The sequence below is a fragment of the Elaeis guineensis genome, chromosome 2 (assembly GCF_000442705.2).
Source record: "Elaeis guineensis isolate ETL-2024a chromosome 2, EG11, whole genome shotgun sequence".
Classification (NCBI taxonomy): domain Eukaryota; kingdom Viridiplantae; phylum Streptophyta; class Magnoliopsida; order Arecales; family Arecaceae; genus Elaeis; species Elaeis guineensis.
The window spans coordinates 22,146,642-22,171,592 of record NC_025994.2 but is presented as its reverse complement, the minus strand read 5'-3'; the positions used below and the strand labels follow the sequence as shown (position 1 = coordinate 22,171,592).

The window sequence follows — 24,951 nt, the reverse complement described above, 5'->3', positions numbered from 1 at the left end:
TTTCTGAATGGAGAGCTGACTGAAGAGGTGTATATGATACAACCTGAGGGGTTTACATCCACAGATGAGTCCAAGGTATGCAAGCTTCAGAGATCCATTTATGGATTGAAGCAAGCTTCTCGGAGTTGGAACATGAATTTTGATAAGGTGATCAAAACGTATGGCTTCATTAAGAATGGAGAAGAGCCCTGCATCTATAAATGGGCAAATGGTCCAGTTGTGGTATTCCTTGTCTTGTACGTGGATGACATTCTCTTAATCAGGAATGACATCCCCACACTACAGGGAATAAAAGTTTGGTTGTCATCACAGTTCTCCATGAAGGACTTGGGTGAAGCATCCTACATCCTAGGGATGAAGATCTATAGGGATAGATCTAAAAGGATGATTGGGTTATCCCAGTCCATGTACATAGACACTGTGCTGAAGAGGTTCAGCATGGAGAATTCCAAGAAGGGCTATCTATCGATAGGCCATGAAATTTTTCTCTCTAAGAAGGATTGTCCGACAACTCCTGAAGAGAGAGAGCGTATGAGTAGAGTCTCATATGCTTCAGCCGTGGGATCTATCATGTACGCCATGACATGTACAAGATCAGATGTGGCATACTCACTAGGAGTAGTGAGTAGATACCAATCTGATCCTGGAGAAAATCACTGAAAAGTGGTTAAAGCCATCCTTAAGTATTTGAGAAATACTAAGGACCAATGGTTGGTTTATGGCGAGTCAGATCTGAAATTGTGGGGTTCACAGACTCCAGCTTCCAATCTGACCATGATGACAGTAGGAGCGTGTCGGGTTATATCTTTACTCTGAATGGTGGAGCCATCTGCTGGAAGAGTTCCAAGCAGCATACTGTGGCAGACTCTGTTTGTGAAGTGGAGTACATCACAGCATCGGATGCCGCGAAGGAAGCTGTGTGGCTGAGAAAATTCATCAACGAGCTCGGAGTAGCACCCTCCCTCGATGGTCCAGTCCTGCTCTACTACGACAGCACTGGTGCCATAGCTCAGGTGAAGGAATCCAAAGCACATCAGCGGATGAAGCACATCTTGCGTCGCTTCCACTTGGTCCGAGAGATCGTGGATCGAGGTGATGTCGACCTTCAGAAGATCGACGGAAAGGAGAACCTAGCCGACCCTTCACTAAAGCCCTGGCGATAAAGGAGTTCGACAACCACAAGTCGAAGATGGGTATTAGATACTATGTCGAGTGGCTTTAGGACAAATGGGAGTTGTTGGGAAATGTGTCCCAAAAAGCCAATCGTCAAGCTATTGACGGTTGAGCAACCAAGTATTGTAATTGATTTGTTAATAAATAAAATATATTTGGCATCTTCATCATAAGCTTTCATCTTCTAATGAACTCCGTTGTTATGATGAAGTCCTTAGGACTATTTAAGTTCGATAAAGAGAGGATTTATCGATTAGTCCTTAAAACTGTTCACGACCAAATGATAGGCTGTTAATAAGGACGACAGCTTCTATCGAGCATAGGTCGCTGTAGGCCATATGGGTTGGTTGTCCTCTTAACCAAAGAGTGTGGAGACACTGGTATGGCATACAGGTGAGATGTAAGGATACATCATCATTGAACGTGACCAACTCCAGAGTATTCTGCTGTCGAAAATGTCTCTGATGGGATATAGGTATAAGTGTCCCTTAGACCTGAGATCGCCTCAGTGACTTGCAAGTAACTCACTGTGCTTTGGTACTGGACTAACTGAATTTTTAATTCAGGGACGGAAGGCTTCTGGGCACAGTCAAGTACTTGCCAAGTCAGAGTGTGATCGAGATGGGATTGACCACTCCAAGAGTTGGAGAAGAATGAGTCGCTGTATTTCAATTTAGCAAAACCTTAGCCAGGATAATCCATCAGATGGATTTGATATTTTGAAATACAATATGGACAACCTGATCAGAGTTGACAGCTGAACTCTGGGGTGTCCTATGATCATTTTGGTCAAGGGGATGAATTATATGAAAACTATATCCGCATGGGTTCTAAGGATGTTGTTCTACACATTCGACCTATCCGGTCGTCGGGTATCATTGCTAGATGGTCACTTCGATTGGTATAGAAATTTATTCCTATACTATCGGCTTAGGTTCGGACCTATGAGGTCATATACATTAGAGTTCATGATCCGATCGGATGGTTGATCAACGATTAAGAATCGTTCTAGGGTTAATGATCAATACGATTGACATTTAACCCAGTGCAAGTATTGCAGGAGGATCGATTAGCAATTCGATTGCTAATTGGCTTAATTTGATTAAGCCAATGGGCTGAGATTAAGTCTAATTAAATATGATTTAATTAGATTTATTTTGGGCTTGATTGGATCAAGTCCAATTGATTTATTGGATAAGCCAAGTGCAAGGAAAAACTAGTCCTAGTTCAACTAGGACTTGGGTCAATCTAATTTCTAATTTGATTAAAAAATTAAATCAGATTTAAATCTAATTTAATCTGATTAAATTAGGTTCTTAATTGGGTTAAGACCTATTTTAATTAGGTTGATCTAATTTTGGTTTGATTTGGTTTGGGAAACTAAATTAAAACAAGTCATAAGATAGAATCTTAGTAAGACTAGGATTCTACTTTGCGCCACATAAGCCTTCCCCATGCCCTCTCTCTTATTCAACGCCAATCTCCACTTATTTTGTATGACAAAAGCCCTCTCCTAGGTCTCTCCCATGTTCACAAAAGGTTTTCTGTCTTCTTTCTTACATGGAAGGTGGTTTGGATCAAATAAAAAAGGAATAAGTTTGGATTTCGAATTCTATGAGATAGAGTTTTAGAAATCCAAAACTCTTTCAATTTTGCACCGAATTTATCCAATTTTTTTTTGAAATTTTTATGGCTTTTAGAGTATACATTGTGCACCCTTTGCTAGTGATCCATGCACGAAAATATGGAGGAGGTGCTCAAGAGTTGGGCGCCCCTTAACTTGCCATGTTTGGATAAGCCTTGACTAGGTATTTGACCTAGACAAGGACTCTATCATATCTCTCTGTATAAAATAAGTTTCTTCATAAAATTTTAGGAGAAGATAGACTTTTGAGAGACCTTTGTGCCATACAAAAATTAGAGAGAAATACCTTTAGGTCATGAAGATATAAAAGATGAAAGTTAGGGTATCTAGAAAAAAAAAATGTGAAGAAGAAGAGGATCTTTTTCTAGGGTTTTTTGTTTTCATATCTTTCCTCCCTCCATCTTGAGTTTTCTGAGAGCGTCTCAGATCTGAAACTCCTCCTTTTACTTTCCATCTTTGGAAGAGTCCAAATCAAGAAGAAGGAGGCACCTGATCAACCATCAAAGAAGGATCAGCGTAGTACTAGCATACTGTGCTGATTTCCTGATGCAGGACTTTTGATCGAGATTCGTGGGCTCGTGTGGATGACTCCTAGAGGCCAGATGCGTGTGCAGCTTGCAACATCATCCTTAAGCCCAGATCAGCGAGGTTAGAGCGTCTAACTTGTAAGGTAATAGATCTGATCTATTGTTTAATACATACATTAGATGTGGTATAGAAACATGTTGATATGATCAACATGTAGTTTATGCTATATTTATATATTTTAATTTTTGATTTAATGCTATATAATAATCATGTAATAAGATCTTAGATCTAGAGATTCTCTAGTTTTAGAAAATAAATTTTGATTTATTTTAGTCTTTCGCTGTATGATCTTGAAAAAGTTTCAAGATCTAACCCTGAAATCCTAGATCTGGTTCCTACACTTACTAGAATTATTTTGGATCAACAATCCTTGATTGAGTTAGAATAAAATTGTTTCGATCCATTGAAAAGAGTTTCAATGATACAATGATAGAGATCATTGTATATCTCACTACTATATAGAATTGAACCTATGAGGTCACACAACAAAGGGATCATACCTACAATTAGTAATTGAGCTTATGAAGTGTCAATTGAGTTTAGAGAAATCCATTGGATTCATGGTAACCTTGCTAGCACATGATTGGACCCAATTCCTCTTTCCATTAGAATTACTTATTTGATAAACTAATTCTAGCTGAATTACCTGCTAATTACCTATATGAATAAGATTCATGAGACTCTAATTATTTGGTGTCTAAAGTTATGGATCATATAAATTAAGGATGCAAGTCCTTTACGAATCTCCTTAATAGTTATTATGGGGCGCCACTTTAATTTGATCAATTTGGACATGTCCATTAATTAGAGGACCTTTGGTTTTTATATAAGGTGTCTCTTGAGTGCAAAAGAGGGTGTCTAATTATGGGTGCAAGGGCTCCAATAGTTGGCGCCTAATGGGCTTCCTAATATAAGTTGGATAACTTAAGTTAATAGGAATCCTAATGCAAGTAGGACTTGTATTATATGATTGAATAGGATTCAATCTTTGTGTCTATAAAAAGAGACCTCCACTAAGGTCCTAAGATCATCTAAACTAGCATCCCCTCACACCCAAAGGCTCTCTCCACATCCTCTCTTCCTCTCCTTTTTTCTTCTCTTGGGCATTCTACACGCCCTTCTCTTGGGATGCGCGTCCCAAGGTATTCCATGCCCAAAAGAGTTTGGGTGCCTCTTCCTTCTTGATTTCTAGCATTTGATAATAGTACATAGCAAGAAAAAACTTTAGAGAAGAGGAGAAGAAGAAGATCAAAGAGAAAGATCAAGTGTCGATCGCGATCCGGACTTCATTCAGATTCAGCAGGCTGAATTTTGAAGATTCAAATTTTAGATTATAGAGAGTTATTTCAGACTGATCCTGAGTGGATACTCATAGAGGTTGGATACTTGTACGGCTAACAGAGAGTCTCATCTCTTTCAGATCTAGATTTGAAGAAAAAAATTATGAAAAAAGTATGTGATTTGATCACAATATCAATTTCAGCATATGAAATAGATCTATGTACTTTTATATTTTTATACATGTAAAATTTAGATTAAAATTATTTTAATCTTATTTTCTTCTGTGGTGTTTAAAAAATTAAGTTTTAAAATATATATGCATGCTTCAAATTCTAAATTTTAATAGTGATATCAGAGCCATGGATATTCATATGCTGAATTTTGATATATATATTTTTGAAAAAAATTTAAAATTAATTTTTTTCTTAATACATAAGATATATGGATGGATCTTCCAATCTAAAATCTAATTTTAAATTTAGTTTTAGAATATATAGTTGATATGTTATTGCATGCATAGATCTGAATTTTGATTTAGAAAGAGTTCTAATTAATGTTCATGTGAAATATAGATACATGCATGAAATCTAAATTTTTTTATGATCTGAATTTTGATTCATATATATGATATACGATTGTATATTTAGATCATAAATTTATTTTTAATCTTATTCATGATTAGTATATGAGATATATGATATTATGCTTAGATCTAAAATTTTGTTTAGATCTAATTATACATGCATATATATGATATATGTTTGTATATTAAAATCTAAAAAATATTTTTATATTTTAAAATTTACTTTCATGCAAAGAATTTAGATCTAAAATATGATTTTAGAATCTAAAATTTATGTTTGTGCATGAGAGTTTTGGTCATAAAAAAATCAAAAATTAGATCATATAATAGGATTACATCTAAGATTTTTGATTTGAGTCATATGGGTCTAATTTGATTAAGTAATTGATTAAATCGAGTCAAGTGTTGAATTGAGTTAGATCAATTAAGTTAATGATCATACAATTATTGTTGATCAAATCGATTGAGTCCCATATATAGAATCAATTAACCTAAAGACCTAATTTGGCTCATTGGTTTGAGCTCGATACGCTTGAGCTAATCAATTTTGATCAATCGACCTATTAGTGTCTAAGACAAGTTAATGAGATATGATTATTTAATTAGTTTCGTTAGCTGATCTGATCAATTCATTGGTGTCTAAGGAAGGCAACGGGGGACCCCCACCGTTCTCCACTTATCTGACCAATTTGGAAGATTGGGTCTTGAATTAGGTTACTTAGCATTTTGGTTTAGCCTATACCAATTAGATTAGTCATATGATGACTGATTAGATGAGACCTAAATTCAAACTTCCACATAAATATTAAGTCCATAGGTCTTTCACTGTTGTAGATGTGCGGCATGTTACCGACATTGATTGTTCTTGGCTGGTCACAGTGGTTCAGTTAAATCAAAAACACGCAACCACTCTATTAGCAAAGAGTTGCTCCAGGGTAAGGATGGGATTGGGCCTAATAACTGTTAGGTGAGAGACCCAATGACGGCCTTACACCTGCTTGTGAATGATAGGTCGGGTTTAATTAAGAAGTGTGGACAATAACTGTTAGGTGAGCCCATATGACTTAGAGATCAAGTAGCTGCAACATGCTTAGTGAAGCATCTGAGCAAAGAGTTGCCCACACATCGGTGTGCATATTACTAATAACTGTTAGGTGAGGTGCATGTCATCGATGGGACCACAGCACCCACTAGGAATCTTTTGTCACGTTAAGATTTTTATTTCTTTTTTGAGGAGTGAAGGGATCTGAAAAATTAGTGGAAGTCATTATTTGCATCTTAAAATTCTTAGAAGTAAATTAAAAAATTAAGTATAAAAATCTAACTTGAATCTCTACTCTTGCAGTTAAACCATTATGTCAGCCTCAAACTCTATAGCTCGCATCCTTAAAACCAATCGTTTGATCGGTAATAATTTCAAAGACTGACTCAGAAATCTCAAGATTATCCTGACTTCAAAAAAGTTAAGTTATGTTCTCGACCAAAATCTTGTTGTGTTGCCAAACCATTCTACTGCTGAGCAGAGAGCTACTTTTGAGAAGTGGACGAATGAAGATAGTCAGGTTAAGTGCTGTGCTGGCGTCTATATCAAATGAGTTGTAAAGCCAGCATGAGCATATGCTCACTACCCGGGCCATAATTACTCACCTACAAGAGTTGTATGGTGAGCAGAGCCGTACTGCGTGCTTCGAAGTATCCGAGAGACTCTTCAACCTCAAGATATGAGAAGGACAGTCTATCCATAAGCACTATATGACAGTGATCAAAGATATTGAGGAGCTTGAGAAGCTCGGGCTGAATATACAAAAAAAATTATAGATGGATCTGATCCTTCAATCTCTTACCAGTTCATATAGTCAATTCATCATGAATTTTCATATGAACAAACTTGACTGCACTATTTCCAAATTTGTCAACATGTTGGTCACAATGGAGGGTACCTTAAAGAGTTTAAGGGGCTCTATTCTTGCTGTGGAGCAGACTTCTTCTTCCAAGAGAAAGTCTGTTGGAAGGAAGAAGGCTAAATCTGTAAAGAAGCAGAAGAAATAAAGCAAATCGAAGAAGGATGGTCCAAAGACAGCTGAGGTAAAGGGAAAGTGTTTCCACTATAATGTTGAAGGCCACTAGAGGAGGAACTGTCCAAAATACTTGGAGAGCCTAAAGACCAAAAAAAATGATAAACCTTTCGAAAGTGTTTCCACTATAATGTTGAAGGCCACTAGAGGAGGAACTGTCCAAAATACTTGGAGAGCCTAAAGACCAAAAAAAATGATAAACCTTTCGAAGGTATGCTCGTAATTGAATCTAACCTTACGGTTTCTTCTACTTCTAGTTGGGTATTAGACTCTAGCTCGAGTGCTCATATATGTACCTCAATGCAGGGTCTGATAGAAAGTAGGAGGATGAGGAAAGATAACATGATCCTTCGAGTTGCAATGGAGCAAAGGTTGCTGTAGAGGTCGTTGGCACTTACCCTCTTCGATTACTGTCTGGCATTAGATTAGATTTGAAAGATTATTATTATATTCTTGTAGCTAGTCAAAATTTGATTTTCATATCTGTGTTAGCATAGGAAGGTTTTGAAATTAGTTTCAATAAAAAATTTTATTTTATTTATTTACGAAATAAATTGGTTGCACGAGGTCTTTCAATTGACAATCTTTATCACTTACATGTTGATGCGAATGTGAACTTAAATGAGCAAATAGTGAGTACCGTAGGCCAAAAGAGACTCAGAGATGAAATTAATCAGAAATACTTGTGGCACCATAGACTGGGTCATATTGGAGAGGACAGGATAAATAAACTGAAAAAGGATAGGATCCTTGGCTCTCTTTGCCCAGAGCCATATCCAGCTTGTGAATCTTGCCTTCGAGGAAAGATGGTTAAGTTATCCTTTGTAGGACATAGGAAAAGGGTCACAGAGTTACTTACCCTAGTACACACTGACGTGTGTGGGCCATTTGATTTGCAGGTCAAGGATGGTTATACCTACTTCATTACGTTTATCGATGATTTGTCTAGATACGGATATGTGTATCTAATGAAATACAAGTCTGAGGCCTTTGAAAAGTTCAAAGAATTCAGGCATGAAGTAGAGAAGCAAACGGATAAACTTGTTAATGTTCTTCGATCTGATCGAGGAGGTGAATACCTTAGTCAAAAATTTTTGAGATATCTTAAGAACAATGGCATAGTCTCTCAGTGGACCCCTCCTGGAACACCTCAGCTCAATGGGGTATCCGAAAGGAGAAATAGGACTCTATTGGATATGGTCCGATCCATGATGAGCTTCACTGATCTATCTTTATTTTTTTGAGGACATGCCTTGTTAACTACCATTCACTTGTTGAATATGATTTCTTTAAAGTTTGTTCCCACCATACCGTATGAGATATGGTTCGGTAAGAAGCCGAGTCTGGGTTATCTTAAGACTTGGGGATGGTAGGCCTATGTCAAGAGACAGATGGCGAAAAAATTGGAGGATAGATCTATTATAGCTCATTTTATAGGGTATCCAAAATAATCTATGGGATACTACTTCTACTTTCCACAAGATCACAATGTAATTGTGAGTTGAAATGCCGTATTCCTAAAAACATAGTTTATCCAGGATGGCGACAGTGGAAGGTTAGTGGAGCTCGAAGAGAAGGTCTCTAAAGAGCCTAGAGCTATAGATCCTCAGGAACCTATAATTCATGAGCCAATAGTTGATGTTCCTCTACCATCTTGTAGATCTAGTAGGGTCTCCCAACCTCCTGTAAGGTACATAGGTATGCTTACGGAGGAAGTGAAGAAAATATTTTTTGTAGGAGTAGGGGTCATACTGATGACCCTAATACCTTTGACGAGGTGATGTCTGACATCAATTTTGAGAAATAGTTAGATACAATGAAGTCAGAAATCAACTCAATGCACTCGAACCAAGTCTAGATTTTAGTGGATCCATTTGAGGGCATGGTACCTATTGGGTGTAAATAGATCTACAAAAGAAAAATAGATGCCGATGGTAAGGTAGAGACCTATAAAGCTAGGCTTGTGGCTAAAAATTATAGTCAGCATGAAGGCATTGATTATCAAGAATCTTCTCGTCTGTAGCCATGCTAAAATCCATCCGCACTCTACTTGCTGTTGCAGCTTATGATGATTATGAAATCTAACAGATGGATGTGAAAACTACCTTCCTGAATGGATATTTTGAAGAAGATAAGCAGCCTATCAGTTTTACATCCGATGATGATGATCACAGAGTCTACAAGCTGCAAACATCCATATACGGATTAAAGTAGACTTCTCAAAGTTGGAACCATCATTTTGATGAGGCAATCAAATCATTTGATTTCATCAAAAATGAAAAAGAACTTTGTGTATACAAAAGGGTCAGTGGGAGCGCGATCACCTTTCTCATATTATACGTGGATAATATTCTCCTTATTGGGAACAACATTCCCATGCTAACCATGGTCAAAAGATGGTTGTCCAAAAAATTCTCCATGAAAAATCTAGGAGAAGCATCCTATATTCTTGGAATAAAGGTCTATAGGGATGATCTAGATGGATGCTTGGTCTGTCACAAAAGCTGTACATAGAGAAGGTACTGAAGAGGTTCAGCATGAAAAACTCTAAGAGAGGTCTTTTACCTCTCAGGCATGGTATTCATCTCTCTAAGATGATGTGTCTGACCACATCTGAGGAGGTTCAGCGCATGAGTAGGATTCCTTATGCTTCGGCAATAAGGAGCCTTATGTATACCATGCTATGTACCCGACCTGATATTATCCTTACTGTGAGTGTCACGAGTAGATATTAGTCGAATCCAGACGAAGAGCACTAGACAGCTGTGAAGAACATCTTTAAGTACTTAAGATGGACTAAGTATTTGTTCTTGATCTTTGGAGGAGACTCTGAGTTGCGAGTTGAGGGGTATGCTGATTCAGACTTCATGTCTAATCCTGATGATAGAAAGTCTACATCAGGGTATATGTTCATTTGTAATGGTGGTACGGTTAGCTGAAAGAGTTTCAAGCAATCCATCATAGCAGATTCGACCACGGAGGCTAAATATGTCGTTGCTTTGGATGCTGCGAAGAAAAGCTTCTGGTTCAAAAAGTTCATTGCGGAACTTGGGGTCATGACATCGGATGCCATACTACTGTACTGCAACAATAATAGAGCCATAGCACTTGCTAAGGAGTCGAGATCTCATCAAAAATCAAAGCACATCAAACAGTGTTATCATATCATACGTGACTATCTTGATAAAAAATATGTCGAGGTGCAAAGAGTAGACTCCACAGATAACATGGTAGACCCGCTGACTAAATAGCTGAGCCAACCAAAAATAGAAATCCACCTTAAAAATATGGGACTTAGATTTATGACCAATTGACTTTAGTCCAAGTGGGAGATTGTTAGATGTATGTCCTAGAAGCCAATATGACTGACACATTATAATCAATCTAGGACATAATTTATATTTAATATATTAATATGATAATAAAAAGATAATTTTTTTTCATTCAAGTGTAATGTGTCCTTGAATCGTTCATGAAATTAGTTTCGATACATACTCTCAAGGTGTTAAGAATTAAAGACATCTATTTAATTCCTAAAGGTCCCGATCATTGGATCATCATGAAGATGGTGATAGATCCAGATAGACTGACGCACATATCGCTTCCTTCAGGATAGATGGGTCTCTAATCTACTATGTAGAGACACATAGCAACGAGTGTGGGTGGTTGTTAGAGAACAACTAGTACTGAGTGTGACCATACGAGAGATCATTTGAATTTCTATTCAATCATCAGTAATTATCTCGATGCTGAGTTATATGTCTGGTTCTTTGACTTGAGATGAAACTACTACTCGCAGTGAGACTGCTGGAGTTTGATTGACACATAAATATGGGTCTCAATGAGCCCTTGTAGTGGATATTGACGACAATTGATCCACTGTAGGAGTAGAGTGCGCATCAAGATAGGATCTATCAATCTTGATAGAGAAGAGTAGTCCTGTGGAATTTAAGAAGCTAAGTCCATGAATCTATGGCCATAGTAGAGTGATTGATGGAAAAGAGTTTTCATAAACATCACATCTGGATTTGAGCTAATCAAATTTATCATATGACTAATGTTGAGGTTTGACGATTTATCCATGACCTGCCATCTAGTCGGGACTCACGATAGAGGGACTAAATCACATGTTAACTACATCGAGAGGTTCATTTCAATTCTACTGGATTGCCACTATATACTGCTAGGTGTCACTGGTGGATTGTGAGAGCTCACTAGGATTATTTTAGATCAATAATTTTTGATTGAGTTAAAGTGGAATTATTTCGATCTATTAAAAGAGTTTGAATGATACAATGATAGAGATCATTGTATATCTCACTACCAGATAGAATTAAATTTATGAGGTCACACAACAAAGGGATCATGCCTGAATTAGTAATTGACCTGATGAAGTGTCAATTGAGTTTAGAGAAATCCATTGTGTTCATGGTAACTTTGCTAGCACATGGTCGGACCCAATTCCTCTTTTCATTAGGATTACTTATTTGATAAGCTAATTTTAACTTAATTACCTGCTAATTACCTACATGAATAAGATTCATGAGATTCAATTGTTGGGTGTCTAAAGTTATGGATCACATAAATTAAGGATGCAAGTCCCTTATGAATCTCCTTAATAGTTATTATGGGGTGCCACTTTGATTTGATTAATTTGGCATGTCCATTAATTAGAGCACTTTTGATTTTCATATGAGATATCTCTTAGGTACAAAAGAAGGTGTCTAATTATGGGTGCAAGGGCTCCAATAGTTGGCACCTAATGGGTTTCCGAATGTAAGTTGGATAACTTAAGTTAATAGGAATCCTAATGCAAGTAGGACCTATATTATATGATTGAATAGGATTCAATCTTTGTGTCTATAAAAAGGGACCTCCCCTAAGATCCTAAGAGCATCCAAACCAGCAGCCCCTCACACCCAAAGGCTCTCCCCATGCCCTCTCTTCCTCTCCTTTTCTCTTCTCTTGGGAATTCTACACGCCCTTCCCTTGGGACAAGCGTCCCAAGGTGTTCCATGCCCAAAGAGTTTGGGTACCTCTTCCTTGCTAGTTTCTAGCATCTGGTAGCAGGCAAAGTAAGGAGAAACTCTAGAGAAGAGGAGAAGAAGAAGATCAAGGAGAAAGATCAAGTGTTGATCGCGATCCAGGCTTCGTTCAGATTCAGCAAGAAATTTTGGAGGTTCAAAATTCAGATTATAGTGGGCTATTCCAGGCTGATCCTGAGTGAATATTCGTAGAGGTCGAACACTTGTGCGGCTAATAGAGAGTCTCATCTCTTTCAGATCCAGATTTGAAGAAAGAGATTGCAAAAAAGGTATGTGATTTGATCACAATTTAAATTTCAGTATATATCAATTTCAGCATATGAAATAGATCCATGTATTTTTATATTTTTATGCATGCAAAATTCAGATTAAAATTATTTTAATCTTATTCTCCACTATGATATTTAGAAGATTAAGTTTTGAAACACATATGCATGCTTCAAACCCCAAATTCCAACACCTTATCCATTAAAACTAAATGTCTAAATCATTGTACAAAGTCTCAAAATCTGAAAAAGCCTCTTCATCATCAACTTTTCTCTATACATTACACCCATTACTTTTGCAAAATATGGGCTCCATTGAGAGAGGGCCCTGCTCTTCCCTTTTGTTATCTTTCCTTTTTTCTGAAACAGTTACAGTATTGTACAACGCAAAATGCCAGGGAACAAATAAACAGGAGATCAGAAGCTTCTCATCATATTTGTGAGCTGCATCTCCTATGGCAAGCAATGATATGCTTTGCCTGCCTCTTGCCAGACCCTGCCCATGTCCTCTGCTATCCTCACTGCATCCATGGAGGCACCAGAGAGCCCTCTCCTTCTCAACCCAACAACATAGAGCCCTGACTTCCCTTTCCACCCATTGGGGAATGGCTCTTTTGGAAATCCATCTTTGGAGAAGAAATCAGTGCCCTGCAAAGATAAAATCCAGTGACCTAACTAAATCAGTGCTCAGAACACACCTTTCAGCATATAGAGTAGGCAAATTGTACCAAAGAATATCCTAACTTCTATCAAGTCCAATGTTCTAAACAGTCTCTAACCACCACAAACTCTTCTTCATATCTCAATTCCCTTGTTATTGTATATTTTGGGAAACGCATGTGAGGTGGAAGGAGCTTATGCCTCTAGCAACACAACCTAACTAAATTCAGTCAAATACAATGACCCATCCAACATCATATATAAATTAGACAAGTGTCAGAACCCAACTTCCATAACTGTCAGTTTAACAGGACAACATGGAAAGTGGGGAACAACATGCAGACTCTATATAAAAATTCTGAGTTTTGTAGCCAAAAATTATTTTAAAAAGGAAACAATAAGAAATTTAGTACATAATAACAAATAAGATTTTTTTTTCAAGGAATAAATTTAAAAAAGGAGATGAATTTACCTGCAGCCATGAAAGAACATTGCTGCTATAACCGGTGGCCATAATAACTGAATCCAGGTCAAGGAGCCGACCATCAACCAACTCAACTCTGCCATGCGAGAGCCTCTTGATTCCAGGAACCACCTTTATCTCACCAGATCTAATTTTTCCTATAGCACCGATGTCCAAAACAGGGGTCTTTCCCTGTGTGTTTTTGAGCTCCAGGGGACCTTCCGAAGGTCGCTTTAGGCCATACTTCTTTATATCCCCAAGTATCATCCATGATAAAGCCAATAAAATCCATAAGTCAGCCAGATTGGGAGCCATTTCATCAAGGACATAGCTAACTCGAATGTTGATTTCCCAAGAACCTCCCTTGGTAGTACATGAACCTGTTGAGCAATCAGTAAAATAAAAGTGCACCAAGAGTAATATATAAGGAACAACAAAGCTAAAACAGAGAAAGTAATCTTAATTTTATAGTTGGTTTTCTGCAGTCCACAGAGTAGAATCTATCCTTTTGTCAGATCATGGTGATCCGTTTGTATGACATACTGACCGAGTCTCGGATCACCATTGTTGGGAAGGCATTGTGGTGGTAGAGATCCAGGCAGAGTTCCATGCCAGAGTTGCCACATCCCACCACTAGCACCTGCTTCCCTCGGTAGGCTTCACCAGACCTGTAGTCACAAGCATGGATGATCTGACCACCGAATTCCTCCAATCCTTCCACCTCAGGCTTCACACACTCTGAATTCTCCCTTGTAGCCACCACCAGCCACTGGCAAATGTACTCTTCCTCCACCTCGGTGTTCCTGCCTGCAATCCTGCTCCCCGACACGACGGTCCATGCTCGCCACATGCTGGCCGTCACATCATACCTCGCAGATTGGACCGTCTCATTGAATTGTGGATTGAGATCAAGGATCTTGGCATAGGACTCCAAGTAGTCTATGAATTGTTTCTTGGATGGGTACTCGGGGAAGCCGTCAGGGAAGGGGAGCTGGCAGAATTGCTTGGGAGGTGCAGTTTTAAGCGATCGTAGGTGTGCTTTTGCCAGAGGGAGGCAATGCAGTCAGACCTTTCAAGGATGACAAATGGAACGCCATGCTCCTTTAGCCTATGATCGCTTAAAACTGCACCTCCCCAAGCAATTCTGCCAGCTCCCTTCCCTGACGGCTTCCCCGAGTACCCATCCAAGAAACAATTCATAGACTACTTGGAGTCCTATGCCAAGATCCTTGATGTCCATCCACAATTCAATGAGACGGTCCAATCTGCATTTTGGCTTAAAAAGATAGTCATGGTCGGACAAATGGGCCATGATGAGAGAGCCAGGTGAACAAATGGATCGGTCGGATTCTGGAGTGGACTAGTACAAGTAGCTCTTTACAAAGGTTCTGTGATTATAGAGGTTGATGAAACTAAAATGAAGAAGTTTACCGTGTACCAATAGACTAAAGGGCACTAGACTATGACACAAGGGAGAGTTTTGTAGTTGGTTTGCTAGAAATGAAGATATGAAGGAGTAGGACAAGCATAAAGGCGATTGCAGAATGGAGAGGGAGGGGGGGATGAAGCTTGTTGAAGTGGTGACGGTTGAGAGGATGAGGGAGGTTTATAAATAGATAGGTGGGCTGCCATGAAAGAGCTGCAAGTGACAATGATAAGTGTTGGTGCAGAATTCCGCCGAAGCCGGAGAAGCTGAAGTCGGGATGACCGCGGCCGCCACCGGGACCTGCAAGAAAAGTCTAAATCGGAGTTAGGGGTGCTCCAGCAAGACCCTCCGATGCTCAAGTCAGTACTCTGCTTCAACAGAAATGGAGTGCTCGAGAAAAATTTTAGTAGAGTTTTGAGATAGAGTTTTGAGCTTAGAGAATAACGTATCTGGGGGGTCCCTTTTATAGACAGAGGAGCGTAACTGATTGATAGCAAGTCCGTAACCGCCTGGTAGTGGGCCGTTCGTGGCCAGCAGAGTTTGTTGCGGAGAGTAGTGGCGTCAGTGGGCTGTTCAGAGCCACGTGGGGTTTGTTGTGGAGAGCGGAGTGGTGTCCGTTGTCGCGACTTGCCAGAGAGTGGTGGGACCACGTGGAATCTGTTATAGAGAGTAGAGTAGGATAGTGGCCATTGTCGTGACTTGTCAGAGAGTTCGGGCCTGTTGGCTGAAGCTCGACTGGGACGTCTGATAGAGCGGAATAACTCTTTGTCCCTACAATTTGAGAGAAGCTCGGATGTTCCCGAAGTTGTTGATGGGTTAACGATTGTTGAGTGCCGTTGGTGCTGCAGACGGGAGTCATCTGTTGTAGAAGCTCGGACAGGAACCGCCTGTTGAAGAAGTTCGGTAGGAGTCCGATTGCTAGAAGAGTCTGTCTGAGATTTGCCTGATGCGAAAGCTCGTCTGAAGATTATCCGCAAGAGAAGTCCGGTTTCGTGAAGAATCTGGCGGAGGGTCGGTCGGTGGTGGACTTCGGATGGCGTTGGGGAGGTTCGTCTGCTGGAGGAGTCTGGGGATCCTGTGGAAGTCTGGATGGCGTTATTGAAGTCTGGCTGCTGGGGCCAGTCTGTTGTAGAAGCTCATCCGAAATCCATCTGCTATGAAAGTTCGGATGGAGTCCGATTCTTGTCGAAGGCTGAAAGGAGGCCTCTTATCGTAGAGGCTCGGTCGAAGGTCGATTGTCGTGGAAGCTCGGAGTAGTGACCTGGCCGGTGGAGCCTATCCCATTGTAGAAGCTCGTCTGGGATCCATCCACTGTAGGAGCTCGACTGAAGTCTGTCTGTGATAGAAGTTCTGAAGAAATTTGTTTACAGTAGAGGTCCGGAGTAGACCGCTTGCTGTAAAAGTTCGGAGTAGACTGCTTGCGGTAGAAGTTCGGAGTAGACTGCTTGCGGCAGAAGTTCGAAGTAGACTGCTTGTGGTAGGAGTTTGGAGTAGACTGCTTGTGATAGAAGTTCGAAGTAGACTGCTTGCAGTAGGAGTTCGTCCGGGATCCAGCTCCCGTAGGAGCCCGGATAAAATTCGGAAGGCGGTCGACCGTCGTAGAAACTTGGATGGAACCTGGCTACTGCAGAAGCCCTGTTGTTGGGAAAGCTCGGACATCGACGAAGCTCGAAAAGAGTCTGGAGTAAAGTCGATCGTGGGTGGGAGAAGTCCGGAAGAGATTCGGAGAATAGTTGATTACTGTAGAAGATCGGCTGATAGTGAAGCTCGGAGAGTGTTTGGAGCGGTCCGGTAGATGAATGGAGAGGCTCATTGTCGGAGAAGTCCGAATGGCATTATGGAAGCTCGGACGGTCGAGGGGGTTCAGAGAGACACCACACAAGGTCGGAAGCTAGAAAAGCCCTGGAGGGGTCAGTTTTTTACAAACTTCGATCGGGGGGTATTTTATACCCAACACCAGTCCCCTACTTTTGAGTTTGGGTTTCGAATTAAGAAAGTACAAAAAAATTCTCACGATCGAAGTTGCCCCCCTCGATTTCCACACTCGATGGTTTCTAGATATTTTGGCGTTTGGCGGCTGGTGCCGGAGTCTTTTCAAATCAAGGTGATCCGAAAAGATTTTTTCGAAATTTCCATCGAAGCATGGCTCTAAGTACGGTGCAATAATGATTTTGTCAGCTGTCAGTCATTTTCAACAGTCTGTCATGGTGAGTGGGACACGCGGCGAGCGTAGGTCGGCTAGAGAAGATCCGCAATCATTATTGCGTCGAACCCCGGGGTCTATTTAAGCACGTCCTCTTCCTTCAGGGGTTTCACTCTGCCTGAGAGAATCCCTCGGTCTCCTCCACTTCCCCGAGAGCTCTAGCTTCCTTTAGTATCCTTCTCGGCCTTAGGCATCCTCCAGGTCGACTTCCATCGTCCTTGCCGTCTTCCTGCACTCCTCGGGCCAACCTAGGTTAGTTTCGGAACTTCTTGTCACTTTTCTGTTCTTTCTTCTTCATATTTCGTTCGTTTAGCCTCCTTGAGAGCTTGTTTGCTATTTCTCTCGATTTTTTGGGATTTTTTGTGACTTCCGTTTGATCCAAAATGTCTTCCTATATCTCCTCTTCTAGCGGTTCTAGGAGTTCGTCAGCCCCAGTTTTCCAAAGTCCTTGTACCGCAAATGAACCTGTAGTTAGGACCGAACCTCGTCTGGTCTTTGTGCCGGACATCATCCCTAGCTCTTTGACTCCGGATGAACTCTCACTGATAAGAATTCAGTATGGAGTTCCTCCAGAGTACGAGCTGAAGCTTCCCGGGCCAACTGACCGAGCTAGCGCCCCTCCTCCCGATCGCTTCTATCTGTACCAGGAGGCTTTCCGCGTCGGACTTCGGCTTCCACTTCCACCTTTTATCGTCGCTCTCTTTCATTTTCTGAACATTTCTCTAGTCTCAGTAGCACCGAACTCCTTTAGATTTTTGATAGGATTTCTTTCTCTTTGTAGTTTAGCTGAAGTTCGGCCGACTCTTTCTTTGTTTAGAAATTTCTACACCTTCAAGCGTCATCCCTCGGCAAAGGACTGGTGGTACTTCTCCCCTCAGTTTGGTAGAAAGGGGTTGCTGAAAGGCGCCCCCTCTTCTATCCACAACTGGAAGGAGAGGTTCTTCTATGTCCGATGCCTGATCTTGGAGCTAGGATTACCCCCTTGGGGCTCTCTGAGGGATTCCATCTGTCGGGCTTCTAGCCTGGAAAGGGACGACCTCGAAGCCTCCAAAAAGCTCGAGGCCTATCAAGCCGCCCTTCTTTCTGAACTTCTGAAGGAACAACTCTTGTTCAACGTCGGCCTGAGTCCTCTTAACCCTGCCGGTAGCATTATCTCTCTCTTTTTTTTTCTTTTTTTTTTTTTGCTGCTTCCCCTTTCTCTTATTCCATCTCTGAGCCGTGTTGATCTTCTTGTATTGCAGACATGGATGCAGGCGTGGCTCGGAGGTTAGCCCAGGGCCTTAAGACCCACAAGAGAAAAGGTGCCTCGTCCCCAGGGTCAGCGAAGAGAGCCAGGACAGAGGGGACAAGCTCGGCCGTGCCTACGCAGGTGGCCGTCACCGTCGACGTCCCCTCCGACGCCGAACCCGAAGTCCCCCGAGCCCCTTCACAGAGCCCCCCGATCGTGGATCCCGCTCCAGAGGCTCGTCCCGAGGGGGCATCCAGGGGCGAAAGGAGGAGAAAGAAGACTCTGGCTCGCAAGAGCCACAGCCGCAAGGCTGCCGTCGAGGGGGCAGGCGGTTCTGAGGAAGATCCGGGGAAAATTCCTTCCATAATAGGGATTTAATAAAGAAAATGGTCGACGGGTGCATCCTGCCCGAGGTCGTCCGCAGGATCGTCCACGCCGACCCTGAGCAGCGGGCTTGGGACTCTCTGGGGTCTTTCTTCGAGGTAGATCAATTCACTCCTTCTTCTTACCTTTTTACTTTGCCTACCTTTCGACTTTTATATTGATTCTCTGGCCGCTCTTGCAGGTGGGACACCAGCTCATTGCCAACATCGAGGCGATGAACGACGCCGGGAGGAGGTCACCCGGGCAAAGGAAGGTCATCTGGCCGAGGCCGCCTGCCTCGAGGAGAAGACCGCTGAAGTTGCAAGTCTCCAAGAGGCACTGCTGAAAGAGGGGCAGACCTCGGTGAACTTGAGGGCCACCTTAGAGGAGGAGAGAGAGAAGGTAAAGGCCGAGGTCTCCGAACTGAAGGCCTAGGTTTTCGAGCTGAAGGTGCGGATCCCATCTCTGGTCTCGGAGGTAGGGGCCTGAGCAGTGGAGGAGCTCAAGGCCTCCTCCGAGATGGAGGATCTGCAGGTCCAGTTCGGCCAGGATGCCTTCATCAAGGGTTTCGAACTCTGCCAAGAGAAGGTGGCCAAAAAATTTCCCGATCTGGACCTCGGCTTCCTGGATGAGGCGTCTGACGACGAAGCCGACCTTCCGAAGCCGCTACCGGTCCTCCTCCAGCTGGGACCTCTTCAACCGCTGCGGCCGCCGCTACCGACCTTCCGGAGGTGCGAGCCCCCTCACTTCTGCTCCAGAGGTCCGAGACCTCTAACTTTGTATTTTTCCTTTGTGGTGACTTTTCTTCATTCTCTTGTACTTGAAAATTATTTAATCAATGAAATCGGATTCTTCTTTACAAAGAGCTCCTTTTTCTTCTTCTGCATTCCTTTTCTTCTCTTTCATCTTCTTGTACTAATTTGAGCTATAGCGTTCTTGTCTCCCAATGATAGTGCCCTGCCGAAGCTCTTCCCCTACCACAGGGGATTCCTCTAAAGTCGATGATTCGAGACCTCAGAAGGAAGTTCATCAGTTGACGAAAAAATCCAAGAAGCTGAAAGATGCACTTCACTGGCTGAGGAAGAGCCATTCGGAAGTCACTGCAGAGGCTATTCGCTTTCAGGACCTCCACAGAAAGGGTCTCATGGACTATACCCGGAGGAAGGCTGACTTTGTGACGGAGCTTGAGGAACTCCGAAAATGTGCCAGCAATCGATCTTGGACTCAGGCTTCCAAGATCAGCTCCCTTGAAGTCGAGCTGGCGGCCGCACGAAAGAGGATCGGCCAGTTGGAAGGGAGCTCATCTTGGCTCACAATCCAAGCCGACCGCAATCGAGACTGGTCGAAGAAGTTCTCTCACCTTCAAAAGCAGCTGCAGGATGCCGAGGCGAACTACAACGCCTACCGAGTCGGCTGGAGTGGGCAAGTAGAGGACTACCGAAGGAAGCTTCGGACGGCGACCGACGAAGTTGCCCGCCTTCAGAGGCAGCTGTCTGAGAGAGTCCAGCCTGCCCCTGCACAAGGCTCCGACGAGCTCCGATCCTTGAGGGGGACTATGGCAGAACTGTCTATGGCCCTTGGGTGGGAGGAGGCCGAACTGCAGCGGCTGAAGATCCAGCTGGTCCATGAGCAGCAAGCGGTCAAAGATGCCGAGGCAGAGTCCGAGGTCTTGAGGAAGAGGCTTTGGGAGTCGGAGGGTGAGGGTCGGCGGTTCTACCAGATGTACCGGGATATGCTGCTAAGAAAGATGAAACTAGAAGAAGAAGTCAAAAACTTAAAGCAATCCCTGGTAAGGACTGGAACCGAGAGCTCAAAGTCGGAAGGAGCTGAGCTTCCTTAGAGCCCCCCTTTTTTTTTTACCTTTCACCCTTCCATGTATTCTTTTTCTTTTCTTGTCATTTTTCTTTTTTGGCCTTCAAAGCTTTGTAATGTACACTTCACTAATGAAATGAAAAGGAAGTTTTTTATTACCTTGTCCATTCTTGCATTAAGTTGTCGTTTACCGGACTTCTTTTGTCTTTTGTCATGTTTGATGTCGATGTTGTTTGAAGGTTCCTGATCGTCGCTGTGTTGATTCGCCCTTTTTGTTCATGACCGTAGGTCTTTTTGAAGCTATTCGAATTTATCGTTTCCTTCCGATGCTCGAGCTTGGGGGCTCGAACTTCTCGTCACCTTGAGGAAGTTGATTTTTTCGAACTTCTCGCTGCCTTGTGGAAGTCGATTTTTTTGAACTCCTCGTCGCCTTGTGGAAATCAATTTTTTTGAACTTCTCATCACCTGTGTTGAGTTCCCTTTTAGTGATTGAGGGTTTTTTGATAGGAGTATCCTTCTTCGTTGAGATGAGGTTCCTTGGATCTTTGATGTAGTTTGTTTTTCACTTATCACTGATGTAGTTCGTCGCTTTCCCTTTTCATCTCCCTTTTTTTTTTGTGTTCGAGTGAGGGTTTTCCCTCTGCTCTTAATGGGTCGTGAGAGCGTAGAGAAGCCGTTGAGGAGGCTTTCCTCCTCACTCGATCTTGATCGACTGGATCTTTGTTTGTGTCAGGGCGAGGTTCTCCTCTTGTTCCCGACAGCCAATTTCAGCTCATGTTAGGATGAGGTTCTCTTTCTATCCCTAACAGGGCTGTGGGGGCACGTAAGGGCCGTTGCAAAAGGCCTCTCCCCCTATCCGGTCTCTAAATAATCGGGCCTTGGACTTTGCTCATGTTAGGATGAGATTCTCCTCCTGTTCCTAACAAGGCTGTGGGGGCACATAAGGACCGTTGTAAGGGCCTCTCCCCCATCCGGTCTTAAATAACTGGGCCTTCGACTTTGCTCATGTTAGAACGAGGTTCTCCTCCTGTTCCTAACAAGACTGTGGGGGCACATAAGGGCTATTGTAAGGGCCTCTCCCCCCATCCGGTCTTAAATAACTGGGCCTTCGACTTTGCTCATGTTAGGATGAGGTTCTCCTCCTGTTCCTAACAAGACTGTGGGGGCACATAAGGGCCATTATAAGGGCCTCTCCCCCCATCCGATCTTAAATAACTGGGCCTTCGACTTTGCTCATGTTAGGATGAGGTTCTCCTCCTGTTCCCAACAAGGCTGTGGGGCATATAAGGGCCGTTGTAAGGGCCTCTCCCCCCATCCGATCTTAAATAATCGGGCCTTCGACATTGCTCATGTTAGGATGAGATTTTCTTCCTGTTCCTAATATGCTTAATTTGATTGTCGAAAGGAGCTGCTCCCTGTCGCTATGAGCTCAAGCCAAGAAAAAGATATGCAAATATGAAAGAAACTTTTATTTGAGGCAAAATTATTGGTAATACATTCGTAGATTCTCTGAATTCCATGGTTGCGGAAGGTCTGCCCCCGTCGGAATCCTTCAGAGATGGAGTTGATGATCCCAATTGGAGGTCGATCTTTAGGCTGGTCCTCCCTCCTTGGTGGCTCCGATTGTGGCAGGGCCCTTGGCCGATCTTTCCTACCTTCAGGTCGGCGTCGAATGAATCTATCGAGCCGACCTCGCCTGATGAGCTCCTCGATCTCATCTCGGAGCTGAATGCACTCCCCCGTGTCGTGGCCATGGTCACGATGGTAGAGGCAGAACTTGTTAGGGTTGCACTTTTCGGGGTGTGTGCGCATCCTTTCCGACCTCGGTAGCTGCTCCCTGACCTCCATCAGCACTTGGGTTTTCGATACGTTGAGAGGGGCGTAGCTGTGAAATCTTCCCAGGAGAGAGCCCTGCCGAACTCTGCGGTCTGGGCTTCTCTGCTTACGAGCTCGGGGAGGAGTCTGGACACGCTTATGTCTGGAGAGAGTTCGAGAACGTGGCCGAGCTTCACTCGACCCTTTTTCAACTGCGGACTTGCTGGAACCTCCCGCCTGCCGCTCCTTCGTGGTCTCCTCATCCTTCATCTTGAAGGCTTCTTATGCACGGGCATATCCTTCGGCCCGAGCCAGCAAATCGATGAAGTCCCTGGGATACTTCTTTTCTAGGGAAAACAGAAGATTGTTCTTTTGAAGACCGCCCTTCAGGGCGGCCATTGCAACTGATTGGTCCAAGTTTCGGACCTCCAACGCGGTGACGTTGAAACGGTTGACGTAAGCTCAGATGGATTCTCTCCCCTTTTGCTTGATGTTAATGAGGGACTCCGAACCTCTCTGGGGATGCCGACTGCTGACGAAATGAGCAACGAACTGGTGGCTCATCTGGTCAAAGGAGAAGATAGTACCCGACTTCAGTGCTGAGTACCAATTTCTGGCTGCTCCCTTCAAGGTTGATAGGAAAGCTTGGCACAGGATGGTGTCTGGCATACCATGGAGCAGCATCATTGTCCGAAAGGCCTCCAGGTGGTCGACCGGATCTGAGGTCCCATCATAGCTCTCGAATTGGGGGAGCTTGAAGTTTGGCGGGATCGGTTCCTGCATGATCATTTGAGAGAAAGGAGGGTCAGTACAGATGTCCTCACCATAAGCAGGGGGAGCGTGGCGGAGCTCTTCGATCCGCCGGTTCATCTCCTGGAGTCTTCGATCTAAGAGGTCCTCTCGACTGCGGGTCTCGAGGGTCTTCTGATGGAACGGTGGTAGGGACTCTCTGGGGGTGGAATCATGGTCGATGGTAGGCTCTCTGCCTTCTGCTTCCCTTTTTCAGGGAAGACAGGGCGACTTACCCAAGTGGCCCGCCCGGTTGCCGGATTCTGGAACTCCGACGATGCTCTTTCCAGCCGCACTGATGCCTGCAGCTGCTGTGGCTACTGCTGCATGGTCTGCACTGCTTCGGTGAGGCCTCTGACCTGTTGAACCAGTAGGTCAAACTGCTCCATGCCGACTGCCATTGCCGGAGGAGGAGGAGGAGCCTGGGAAACTAGAGACGAGGCCGGATCTTGCGGAGCTCGCTGAGATCTGACCGCAGAGGCGTGGATCGCCTGGTGGATGCCTTTCGGGGAGGCATCAGGTGGAGATCCGGAGGGAGAAGGAGAAGAGGGTGCCGGAGAAGATGATTGGAGTCAGTCCCGTTGAGCACTCCTTTAAGAACAAGGGTTCTGCGAAGACACAGCCACCCTTCCTCTAGCGCCAATTCTGTTGGTACAGAATTCCACCGAAGCTGGAGAAGCTGGAGTCAAGATGACTGCGGCCACCGACGGGACCTGCAAGGGAAGTCTAAACAGAGTTGGGGGTGCTCCGGCAAGACCCTCCGATGCTCAAGTCAGTACTCTGCTTCAACAGAAATGGAGTGCTCGAGGAAAAATTTTAGCAGAGTTTTGAGATAGAGTTTTGAGCTTAGAGAATAACGTATCTGGGGGGTCCCTTTTATAGATAGAGGAGCGTAACTGATTGACAGCGACGTCCGTAACCGTCTGGTAGTGGGCCGTTCGTGGCCGCGCAGAGTTTATTGCAGAGAGTAGTGGCGTCAGTGGGCTGTTTAGAGCCACGTGGGGTTTGTTGTGGAGAGCGGAGTGGTGTCCGTTGTCGTGACTTACCAGAGAGTGGTGGGACCATGTGAAATCTGTTATAAAGAGTGGAGTGGGGTAGTGGCCATTGTCGTGACTTGCTAGAGAGTTCGGGCCTGTGGGCTGAAGCTCGACTGGGATGTCTGATGGAGCGGAATGACTCTTTGTCCCTGCAATTTGAGAGAAGCTCGGATGTTCCCGAAGTTGTTGATGGGTTAACGGTTGTTGAGTGCCGTTGGTGCTGCAGACGGGAGTCATCTGCTGTATAAGCTCGGACAGGAACTGCCTGTTGAAGAAGTCTAGTAGGAGTCCGATTGTAAGAGGAGTCCGTCTGGGATTTGCCTGATGCGGAAGCTCGTCTGAAGATTATCCACAGGAGAAGTCTGGTTTCATGAAGAATCTGGCGGAGGGTCGGCCGGTGGTGGACTTCGGATGGCGTTGGGGAGGTTCATCCACTGGAGGAGTCTGGAGATCCTGTGAAAGTCTGGATGGCATTATTGAAGTCCGACTGCTGGGGCCC

General features: G+C 43.4%; 1 pseudogene; it reads right to left on the bottom strand.

The window, feature by feature from the left end:
- Nucleotides 1-13,087: 13,087 nt before the first annotated feature.
- On the bottom strand, nucleotides 13,088-14,979 carry LOC140855245 (probable indole-3-pyruvate monooxygenase YUCCA5; annotated as a pseudogene).
- Nucleotides 14,980-24,951: the final 9,972 nt, after the last annotated feature.